The sequence below is a fragment of the Procambarus clarkii genome, chromosome 24 (genome assembly GCF_040958095.1).
Source record: "Procambarus clarkii isolate CNS0578487 chromosome 24, FALCON_Pclarkii_2.0, whole genome shotgun sequence".
NCBI classification, from domain to species: domain Eukaryota; kingdom Metazoa; phylum Arthropoda; class Malacostraca; order Decapoda; family Cambaridae; genus Procambarus; species Procambarus clarkii.
In genome coordinates, this window is record NC_091173.1 from 42,956,259 (window position 1) to 42,966,430 (window position 10,172).

The window sequence follows — 10,172 nt, forward strand, 5'->3', positions numbered from 1 at the left end:
CCTATTTATACCCATCACTCGATCTGTAAAATGACCTTCTGAAGATGTATTTAATATACGAAAGTACTTAAGGAAATTTCCTGTTTCATTTTTCCTCCGTGGTCTGACATTGTCATATATATATATATATATATATATATATATATATATATATATATATATATATATATATATATATATATATATATATATATATATATATATATATATATATATATTATATATATATATATAACAGCAACATCGACGAAAACCTCCGTACTCGTATCGAGCAAGACCTCGACATCCTCACACATCGACATCACCTCAGCAAGACTAGAAATAAAAATGAATTTTGGAGAATTGATTTTTCAATTACCATCGACAGTGAAAAAAACTCCCAGGTATCTATTCATGGTAGGTGAGCAGGGGCATCAGGGTGAAAGAAGCTCTGCCCATTTGTTTCTGCCTCGGCCGGGAATCGAACCCGAGCCACAGGATTGCGAGTCCCGCGTGCTATTCACTCTAACCATCCAGACCCACACATTGTGTGTGTGTGTATTAGTGTGTGTATTCACCTAGTTTTGCTTGAGAAGGTTGAGCTTTGATCTTTCAGCCCGTCTCACAACTGTCAATCAGCTGTCACTAACTACTAACAATTTCCCCCCCCCCCTACACACACACCCAAGAAGCAGCTCCGTAACAACTGTCTATCTCCCAGGTACCTACTTACTGCTAGGTAACAGGAGCATTCAGGGTGAAAGAAATTTTTCCCATTTGTTTCTGCCTGGTCCAAGAATCGAACCCGGGCCACAGAATTATGAGTACTGCCCGCTATCCACTCAGCTACCAGACCCCGCTGTGTACTTACCTAGTTGTGCTTGCGGGGGTTGAGCTCCGGCTCTTCAGTCCCGCCTCTTAGCTGTCAATCAACTAATGTACAGGTTCCTGAGCCTATTGGGCTCTATCATATCTACACCTGAAGCTGTGTATGGAGTCAGCCTCCACCACATCACTGCCTAAGGCATTCCATTTGTCTAACGTCTCTATGGCTCATTTGGACACTCAATTTCCACCTGTGTCCCCTAGTGCGTGTCCCCCTTGTGTTAAATAGTCTATCTTTATCTACCCTATCAATTCTTCTGAGAATTTTGTATGTGGTGATAACGTCCCCTCTAACTCTTCTGTCTTCCAGTGACGTGAGGCTTAATTCCCGTAGTCTCTCCTCATAGCTCATACCCCTCAGTTCGGGTACTAGTCTTGTGGAAAACCTTGGAACCTTTTCCAGTTTAGTCTTATGCTTGACTAGATATGAACTGAATGCTGGAGCCGCAAACTCCAGGATTGGTCTGACATATGTGGTATATAATGTTATGAAAGATTCCTTACAGAAGTTTCTAGAGGCCGCTCCTATGTTAGCCAACCTGGCATGTGCCGCTGATGTTATCCTCTTGATATGAGCTACAGGGGACAGGCCTGACGTGATATCAACCCCTAGGTCTTTCTCTCTCTCTGACTCTTTCTGACTCTTGAAGATTTCATCTCCCAAATGATACCTTGTATTCAGTCTCCTGCTCCCTACACCTATCTTCATTACATTATATTTCCTTGGGTTAAACTCTAACAACAATTTGTTCGACCATTGCTTCAGTTTGTCCAGATCTTCTTGAAGCCTCAAGCAGTTCTCATCTGTCTTAATCCTTCTCATAATTTTGGCGTCGTCAGCAAACATTGAGAGGAATGAGTCTATTCCCTCCGGGAGATCATTTACATATATCAGAAACAGGACAGGTTCGAGTACAGAGCCCCGTGGGACTCCAATGGTGTGTGTGTGTATGTGTATGTGTATGTGTGTGTGTGTATGTGTGTTTGTGTGTTTGTGTGTTTGTGTGTGTGTGTGTGTGTGTGTGTGTGTGTGTGTGTGTGTGTGTGTGTGTGTGTGTGTGTATGTGCTTGTGTGTGTGTGTATGTGTACTCACCTATCACCTATTACACAAAATATGTGTGTGTGTGAGAGAGAGAGATAGAGACTGCTGTGCGGATCTGATGTGGATATTCTAATGAGATATAATTGTTTAAGATAAATAATATTTTCCATATAGCCATCATTAGTGGCGAGAGAAAAACGAACATTCATCATTCTTTTGACATATAAACTAACACAAATTTCCCGTAGCATACTAGAAAATACTGATCTTGCACAATCCAGATGTTTTATATTTTGTCAGACATATAATTACGTGTTATGCTTATCTTGTGATGGCTTCACTTCCATACAAAATAACAAATTCTTTGTTAGAACGAGTTAAACAAAAATGTTGTGTAGAAAAACAATGGTCCTTCTTATTTCCTTTATTCATATGCTCACAATATTTTATATGAAAATATAATGTGTAATGTTGTCTGCCCTCAGGTCTGCGGCCTCTGGGCACCTCTCTCAGCTCCTCGTGTTCCAGTTTCCGCAGCGGAGTGCCCATGGGAGGAGCAACAAACATGGGGGCCATGGGCGTCATGGGAGGTGTTTCGGGTATGCTGGAAGCCTCGGGGCTGGTCAACACGCCCTCCGCCTCCTCCTCCCATCTTCTTCACGTGCCTCTGCTTCCCGAGAATATAGGAAAGGACCGCGGGCCAACGCCATCGCCTCGGGGCAATGAGGGTGTGAGTGTGTTGTGAGGCCAGCCTTAACCACAGGAACCAGTGGTGTCTGAGGCCGGCCTTAACCACATTAACCAGTGGTGTCTGAGGCCGGCCTTAACCACAGGAACCAGTGGTGTCTGAGGCCGGCCTTAACCACAGGAACCAGTGGTGTCTGAGGCCGGCCTTAACCACAGGAATCAGTGGTGTCTGAGGCCGGCCTTAACCACAGGAACCAGTGGTGTCTGAGGCCGGCCTTAACCACCGGAACCAGTGGTGTCTGAGGCCGGCCTTAACCACAGGAACCAGTGGTGTCTGAGGCCGGCCTTAACCACAGGAACCAGTGGTGTCTGAGGCCGGCCTTAACCACAGGAACCAGTGGTGTCTGAGGCCAGCCTTGACCACGGGAACCAGTGGTGTCTGAGGCCAGCCTTGACCACGGGAACCAGTGGTGTCTGAGGCCAGCCTTGACCACGGGAACCAGTGGTGTCTGAGGCCAGCCTTGACCACGGGAACCAGTGGTGTCTGAGGCCAACCTTAACCACGGGAACCAGTGGTGTCTGAGGCCGGCCTTAACCACGGGAACCAGTGGTGTCTGAGGCCAGCCTTGACCACGGGAACCAGTGGTGTCTGAGGCCAACCTTGACCATGGGAACCACTGGTGTCTGAGGCCAGCCTTGACCACGGGAACCACTGGTGTCTGAGGCCAGCCTTGACCACGGGAACCACTGGTGTCTGAGGCCGGCCTTAACCACAGGAACCAGTGGTGTCTGAGGCCGGCCTTAACCACAGGAACCAGTTGGGTCCTCTGGCAGGTTGGGAGAGGACACTTTACTCTGACCGTTTTCTGGACCTTTGGAAACCTTAGGAGGACGGGCCTGAGGGCGGCCATGGTCACGGGCCTGAGGGCGGCCATGGTCACGGGCCTGAGGGCGGCCATGGTCACGGGCCTGAGGGCGGCCATGGTCACGGGCCTGAGGGTGGCCATGGTCACGGGCCTTAGGGCGGCCATGGTCACGGGCCTGAGGGCGGCCATGGTCACGGGCCTGAGGGCGGCCATGGTCACGGGCCTGAGGGCGGCCATGGTCACGGGCCTGAGGGCGGCCATGGTCACGGGCCTGAGGGCGGCCATGGTCACGGGCCTGAGGGCGGCCATGGTCACGGGCCTGAGGGCGGCCATGGTCACGGGCCTGAGGGCGGCCATGGTCACGGGCCTGAGGGCGGCCATGGTCACGGGCCTGAGGGCGGCCATGGTCACGGGCCTGAGGGCGGCCATGGTCACGGGCCTGAGGGCGGCCATGGTCACGGGCCTGAGGGCTGCCATGGTCACGGGCCTGAGGGCGGCCATGGTCACGGGCCTGAGGGCGGCCATGGTCACGGGCCTGAGGGCGGCCATGGTCACGGGCCTGAGGGCGGCCATGGTCACGGGCCTGAGGGCGGCCATGGTCACGGGCCTGAGGGCTGCCATGGTCAAGGGCCTGAGGGCGGCCATGGTCACGGGCACTAGAGACGTCTGAAAGTTTCCCAGCATAAGTGTAAATCACTGTAGTGAACGGCACTACAACATACAGTGAAGCAATTACAGTGCAACAGTGTACATTCCATGCAGTGCACAGTGCAGCAGTGTACAGTGCAGCAATTACAAAACTGTGTGCCGTGCATTAGTGCACCTTGATGAATAATTACCAAACTAGACAATTCAATCCTGAAATATATGTATTTATTTAGTTGCATTATGACGGAGTGTTGATCACAGGGACTTCAAACTGGCTGAAGTCGTCTGAATCACAGTTGTCGGCAGATGTTAATGCCAGGAAATCGTTGTAACAAAGTAAAGAGCTACAAAAGCATCTCCCCCTCCCCTTCCGGCCCGTTGGCGTCGTGAGGGGGCTTGGTGGACGGCTGCCGGAGTGTGATGCTCCGTTGGGCAGTCCTCTGTCCTTTTCTGGCCTTGCTCTCCTGCTGCTGTCTTCTCCAATTGTGCCGGATCGCTTTTCCTTTTCCTTATGTTTCGTTTTTCTCCCCCCTCTTCTCCTATCTGCTTGTCGTTTCCTGCCGACCTTTTGCTTGTTTTGGATTCTTTCTTTGGACTTCTTCTATTTTGACGCCCGGGTGCTTGAGGAGGCATACTCTTGCACCCGTAGAACTGTAGTACCCGACGTCTCGAGCGAGGGGAACCTTTTATTGTCAATCCCCCTTTCGTCGCTGAACCCGATCTCGACGGACTGACGGTTCTTAAGGTGGCGTTTGTGGGGCGTATACTCACGACGCACCCCTAGGGGGCCCCGGCATGATCAGCGATAGCTTCCTGTTGGGTGTCCTGCCTCTAATTGTGGCTCCATGGTGGGTATGGGGGCACATTCGTGGATGAATTTGTCACTTTTCGTCTCTATGTCGTTGAATGTTTCCGTTGTACCCTCTCAGGCTCGTGGGGTGGGCGACCAAGCCCCCGAGTCGGCCTGTATTGGAAGACCAGGCTCTGTAGCTCCCGCTGCGTTGGGCCCCGACCTTGCTCCTCCTTTGACCGTCCTGACTTCTTCCCCCAGCTCCCCTCCCTCCTCTGAGGTTGGGTCGAGCCTCCAGCCCCCGGTGGTGACCACTTCGTCCCCTGGTGTGGCTAAGTCTTTCGTTGTGACTACTGCGCCTTTTGACCCCTCTCTCTCTAGGGGTTCTCAACGCCGTTCGCGCCCCAACCGCACTCGCTCGATTCCTTCCCGTGCTGATGCGTATCAGGCCTTGTTTGGTCCTGCTTCATGGGCCAAATACTTTGATCTCCTCCCTCTTGATTCTGCGCCTCCTGACGATTTCTCCCTCCATCGGCATCTTGTAGATTCCGTGGATGCGTGTGTTACTTTCAACCCCACTCGTCTCGGTACACGTGTCGTTGCTGCTCCTTCTCAGGATGCGGCTTCCCGCTTGGCTGCCTTATCTTGCCTTGGCGAGATCCCTGTTCGGGTCTCCAAGAACGTTCAGATGAATTCCAGTGTTGGCACTATTCTCCTCCCACCCCATGTTGCAACCGGTGTTCGGAATCTGCAGGATTGCCACGATGATATTCGGCATATCCTTGATGCCCAAGGCCATTCTGTCCTCCAGGTTGACTCGTTTACTCGTCCCCCTCGTGGTCGTCGCCGTCAACCCCTTCGCGTTGTGAAGATCACCTTTGATGGTAGGACCCTTCCATCCTCTGTCATTCTTGCTGGTGCTAGGTGCTCTGTCCAGGAGTATATTCCTTCTCCTCGACTTTGTAATAAGTGCTGGAGGTTTGGGCATGGTGCCCTCCGCTGCTCTGGGACTGTCTCTCTCTGTCCTTTGTGTGGGAGTGAAGGTCACTCTAAGTCGGAGTGCACTTCTCCCCAAGCTCGCTGCCTCAACTGCGGTGAGGCCCATCCTACGTTCTCCCGTGCCTGTGTCCATTACAAGCTTGAGGCGGCCGTCCTTAACCTGAAGCACCGGGAGCGTTTGTCTTTTCCTGAGGCGAGGCGCCAGGTTCGCCGGCTCCCGCCTTATACTAACATCTCTTATGCTCGCGTGTTGCGCTCTTCCTCTCCTCGTCCTTCCCCCCTTCCTCAGACTCTCAACCGTTTCCGGGCCTTGGACCTGATACGCCCACTGCCCCCTCCTCTGTTCCTTTGAGTTCTTTCCCGAGGGGTCCCCCTCCTGGTCCTCTGTCTGGGGTTCCCCTTCTTTCAACCCGGTCTGTCATGTCGCCTGTGTCTTCTTCCTCGTCCCCCTCCGATCCTCCTTCCCATCCTCTTCCTCCATCTATCGGCTCTCCCCGCCGCCTGTCGGTGCAGGCGGATGTCCATCGCTCTCCTAACGGCCGTCGTGTGTGCTCTCGTTCGGCTTCTCCTGTTGAGACACTGGAATCCGTTGCCCGGTACGTAGTTGCTGGGACACCTGTCTCTTTAAGTCAGAAGCGTAAGCCTGGCTCCTCTCCTTCCTCTTCCCCGGCGGGTAAGAAGGCTTCGCTTTCTTCCTTAGCTCCTACTTCTGGCTCTGTTGCTCCTTCCCCTCCCGTTTCAGTGGTTGCGCCCCCTGTTCCTGCTATGGAGGTTTCTTTGGCCCCTGCTTCCCTTTCGGTTGCTGCTCTTGCTGGGGTGCGCTCCCCTCTTTCTACTCCCCCTCTTCCTACTCCCCCTCTTCCTACTGCTGTCCTTGACTGCTCCTCTCCGTTGTCTCCTCCTCTTCCTCCTCCTCCTCCGGACCCCGCCCGCCCACCTCTGATCTGTTCTCCCGTTTCCTTCCCTCCGTCTTTGCTCAGTTTACCCATGCCCCCTAACCCTGACTTTGCTGACCCTGATCCCGACCCTGATATTCTTTAACGTGCTCTGTTGCTCTTTCGCCTTTGTTTCTTCCTTGTTCTCTGTTTTTGTCCTTTCTCTTCCCGTCGTTGTCCATTCTTCAATGGAACGTTCGAGGTTATTACGCCAATTTCCTCGAACTCCAACTTCTGATTTCGCGGTTTTCGCCCCTTTGTGTCTGTCTCCAGGAGCCAATGCTTGGTGCTCGTCCTGGTCGTTTTCGTGGCTATTCCTTTCTCTCCCCCCCCCCAGCCATTGCTGGGGCTTCTAATTCTTCTGCTCTCTTGATTCGTGCAGATGTTCCCTTTGTTCCTTTACTTTTTCCTTCGCCTCTCCATTGTTTTGCTGCTCGTATCTTTGTGGGGAAATGGTACACAGTTTGTTCCATTTATCTCCCCCCGAGTGTCCCGCTCTCTCTTCCTGATTTGAAACACCTCCTAGACTCCTTGCCGGAGCCTGTGCTCCTGCTGGGTGACTTCAATTGTCGTCATTCTCTTTGGGGTGACGTTCTGACGAATACCCGGGGTCGCCTCCTTGAGCCGTTTCTCCTATCTTCTTCCCTGTCTCTTCTGAATTCTGGTGAGCCCACTCATTTGGACTCTCGGACTCGCGCCCTTTCTTGTCTTGATCTTTCTCTCTGCTCTTCTTCTCTTTACTTGGATTTCACGTGGCAGGTTCTTGATGACCTCCATGGAAGTGATCATTTCCCCATCCTTGTTTCCTTTTTCTCTTTTCGCCCTTCCCTCTCTTTCCCTAGGTGGCAGTTTGCTAAGGCAGACTGGACCCTATTTACCCTCAGTGCTGCTCTCTCTGACCTCTCCCTTCTGCCTCTCTCTCGCGCTCTCCTCCTTTTTCATGACACTGTCTTCAACGCTGCCCTCCGCTCTATTCCTCGCTCTTCCTCTCGGGGTCCACGGAAGTGCGTTCCCTGGTGGAATGCGGACTGTGCTCGGGCTGTCCGCTGTAAGCGTGCAGCCTGGAAGAGGCACCGCCGTAGGCAGACGACCGATTCTTTTCTTTTCTTTCGGAAAGCGAGTGCGGTGGCCCGTAGGGCCATCCGTACGGCTAAACGTGAATGTTGGGCATCTTATGTCTCAACAATTACGTCAGAAACCCCTCTGGCCCAGATCTGGAAGCGTATCCGCAAGATAGCGGGTAAGTTCGTTCCCGATGTTTCACCGGTCCTTCACCTCCATGATACTCTTGTGGCGGACCCGTTGCAGGTCGCTTCCGAACTGGGTTCCCACTTTTCTTCTGTTAGCTCTGGTCTTCATCTTCCCCAATCTTTCCTTCTTCGTAAACCTGCCCTTGAGTCTCGTCCTTTAGATTTCTGCACTCATCTTCAGCTTCCCTATAATGATCCCTTCTCTCTCTCTGAACTTCGTTCTGCTCTGGCCCTCTGCGGTTCTACGGCGGCGGGCTCCGATGGTATTCATTATGAGATGCTTCGCCATCTCCCTCCGAGCACGTCTCAGTATTTACTGAGTCTGTATAATCGGATCTGGGAGTCGTCGTCAGTCCCTGAGGACTGGCTCGATGCCGTTGTCCTCCCTGTTCGCAAACCGGGGTCTCTGGGTACTTCCCCTAAGGACTTTCGCCCTATTGCTCTCACAAGTTGTGTCTGCAAACTTTTTGAACGTATGGTTAACGTTCGTCTGATGTGGTTCCTGGAACACCATCACCTCCTCTCCCCTTCTCAATTTGGTTTCCGCAAGTGCCGCAGCACGACAGATGTCCTGGTGAACTTGGAGGTCTATATTCGTACTGCTTTTGCTGCGAAGACCTCCGTTGTTGCCGTCCTTTTTGACCTGGAAAAGGCTTACGACACCACTTGGCGTTATCATATCCTATCTCAACTTCATTCTTTTGGCCTCCGTGGTCATCTCCGTCTCTTTCTCCGCAGCTTCCTCTCTCGTCGTTCCTTTCGGGTGCGCCTTGGTACCGCTCTCTCTCCCTCTTTTCAGCAATATGAAGGTGTGCCCCAGGGTAGTGTTCTGAGCACTACTCTTTTTCTGGTTGCCCTCAATGGTCTTCTTTCCTCTCTTCCTTCTGGTGTCTTCTCCGCTCTCTATGTCGATGATCTTACCCTTTGTTGTCAGGGTGATGATTCGCCTCTCCTTCAACGCCGGCTTCAACTTGCAATTGATGCCGTGTCGTCTTGGGCCACTGATCATGGCTTCAAGTTCTCTACTTCTAAGACTTGTGCCATGACATTTACGCGGAAACGGATTGTTCTTCGTCCCTCTTTGTCACTTTATGGTCATCCCCTTGAATACAAAGATTCCGCGAAGCTTTTGGGGTTATTCCTTGACACTCGTTTGTCTTGGTCTCCCCATATCTCTTACCTCCGTGTTGAGTGCTCTAAGGCCCTTACCCTCCTTCGGGTCTTATCCCATACTTCTTGGGGGGCAGATAGGCGCACTCTCCTTGCTTTACATTCTTCTCTCGTCCTGTCTAAGCTCGATTATGGTTGCCCTGCTTACTCGTCTGCTTCTCCTTCTACTCTTCGCCGTCTTGATGCTTTGCACCATACTGGGTTGCGCCTCAGTTCTGGTGCCTTTCGTTCGACTCCCGTCCTTAGCTTGTATGTTGACACTGGCTTCCTGTCTCTCCAGGACCGCCGTGATCGCTACTGTCTTCGCTATCTTGCGCGGTCCTTGCAACATCCTTCCTCTCGCCTCTGTCGTGCTTTAACTTTTACCCCTCCTGCGGTTCCTGTTCCTCTTCACCACCTCCCTCTTTCTGTCCGGTTATCTCGCCTGCAGGATTCTCTTTCCGTTCGTATTTCTGATGTTTCTCCTCGTGTTGTTCCTTCTTTGCCCCCGTGGAGGGTCCCTCTTCCGCGGTTTTGTACTTCCTTGACCCGTATCACTAAAGCTTTTACCCCTCCTACGGTTCTAAAACGCCTTTTCCTCGAGCACTTTTCTTCTCACTCCCGCTCCGTTTCTGTCTTCACCGATGGGTCTAAGTCAGCGGACGGTGTTGGCTACTCTGTTGTTTTTCCTGATCGCACTTATATGTGTCGCTTGCCTCCGGAGACTAGCATCTTTACAGCGGAACTTTATGCTATTCTCTATGCTCTTCGTCTCCTATTTTCTCGTTGTCAGTCTTCCTTTGTAGTTGTTGTTGACTCTCGTAGTGCCCTCATGGCTCTCGGGTCCTTTAATCCAGTTCATCCAGTGGTTGTCGAGATCCAGCATTGGCTGTTTCTCGTTCATAGTAAATTTAAGTCGGTTGAGTTTTGTTGGGTTCCCG

At 52.0% G+C, this 10,172-nt stretch overlaps 1 pseudogene; it reads left to right on the forward strand.

Annotated features, from left to right (window-relative positions):
• LOC138368055 (uncharacterized PE-PGRS family protein PE_PGRS46-like) overlaps positions 1–4,120 on the forward strand; it is a 52,777-nt pseudogene extending 48,657 nt beyond the window's left edge.
• Positions 4,121–10,172: the final 6,052 nt, after the last annotated feature.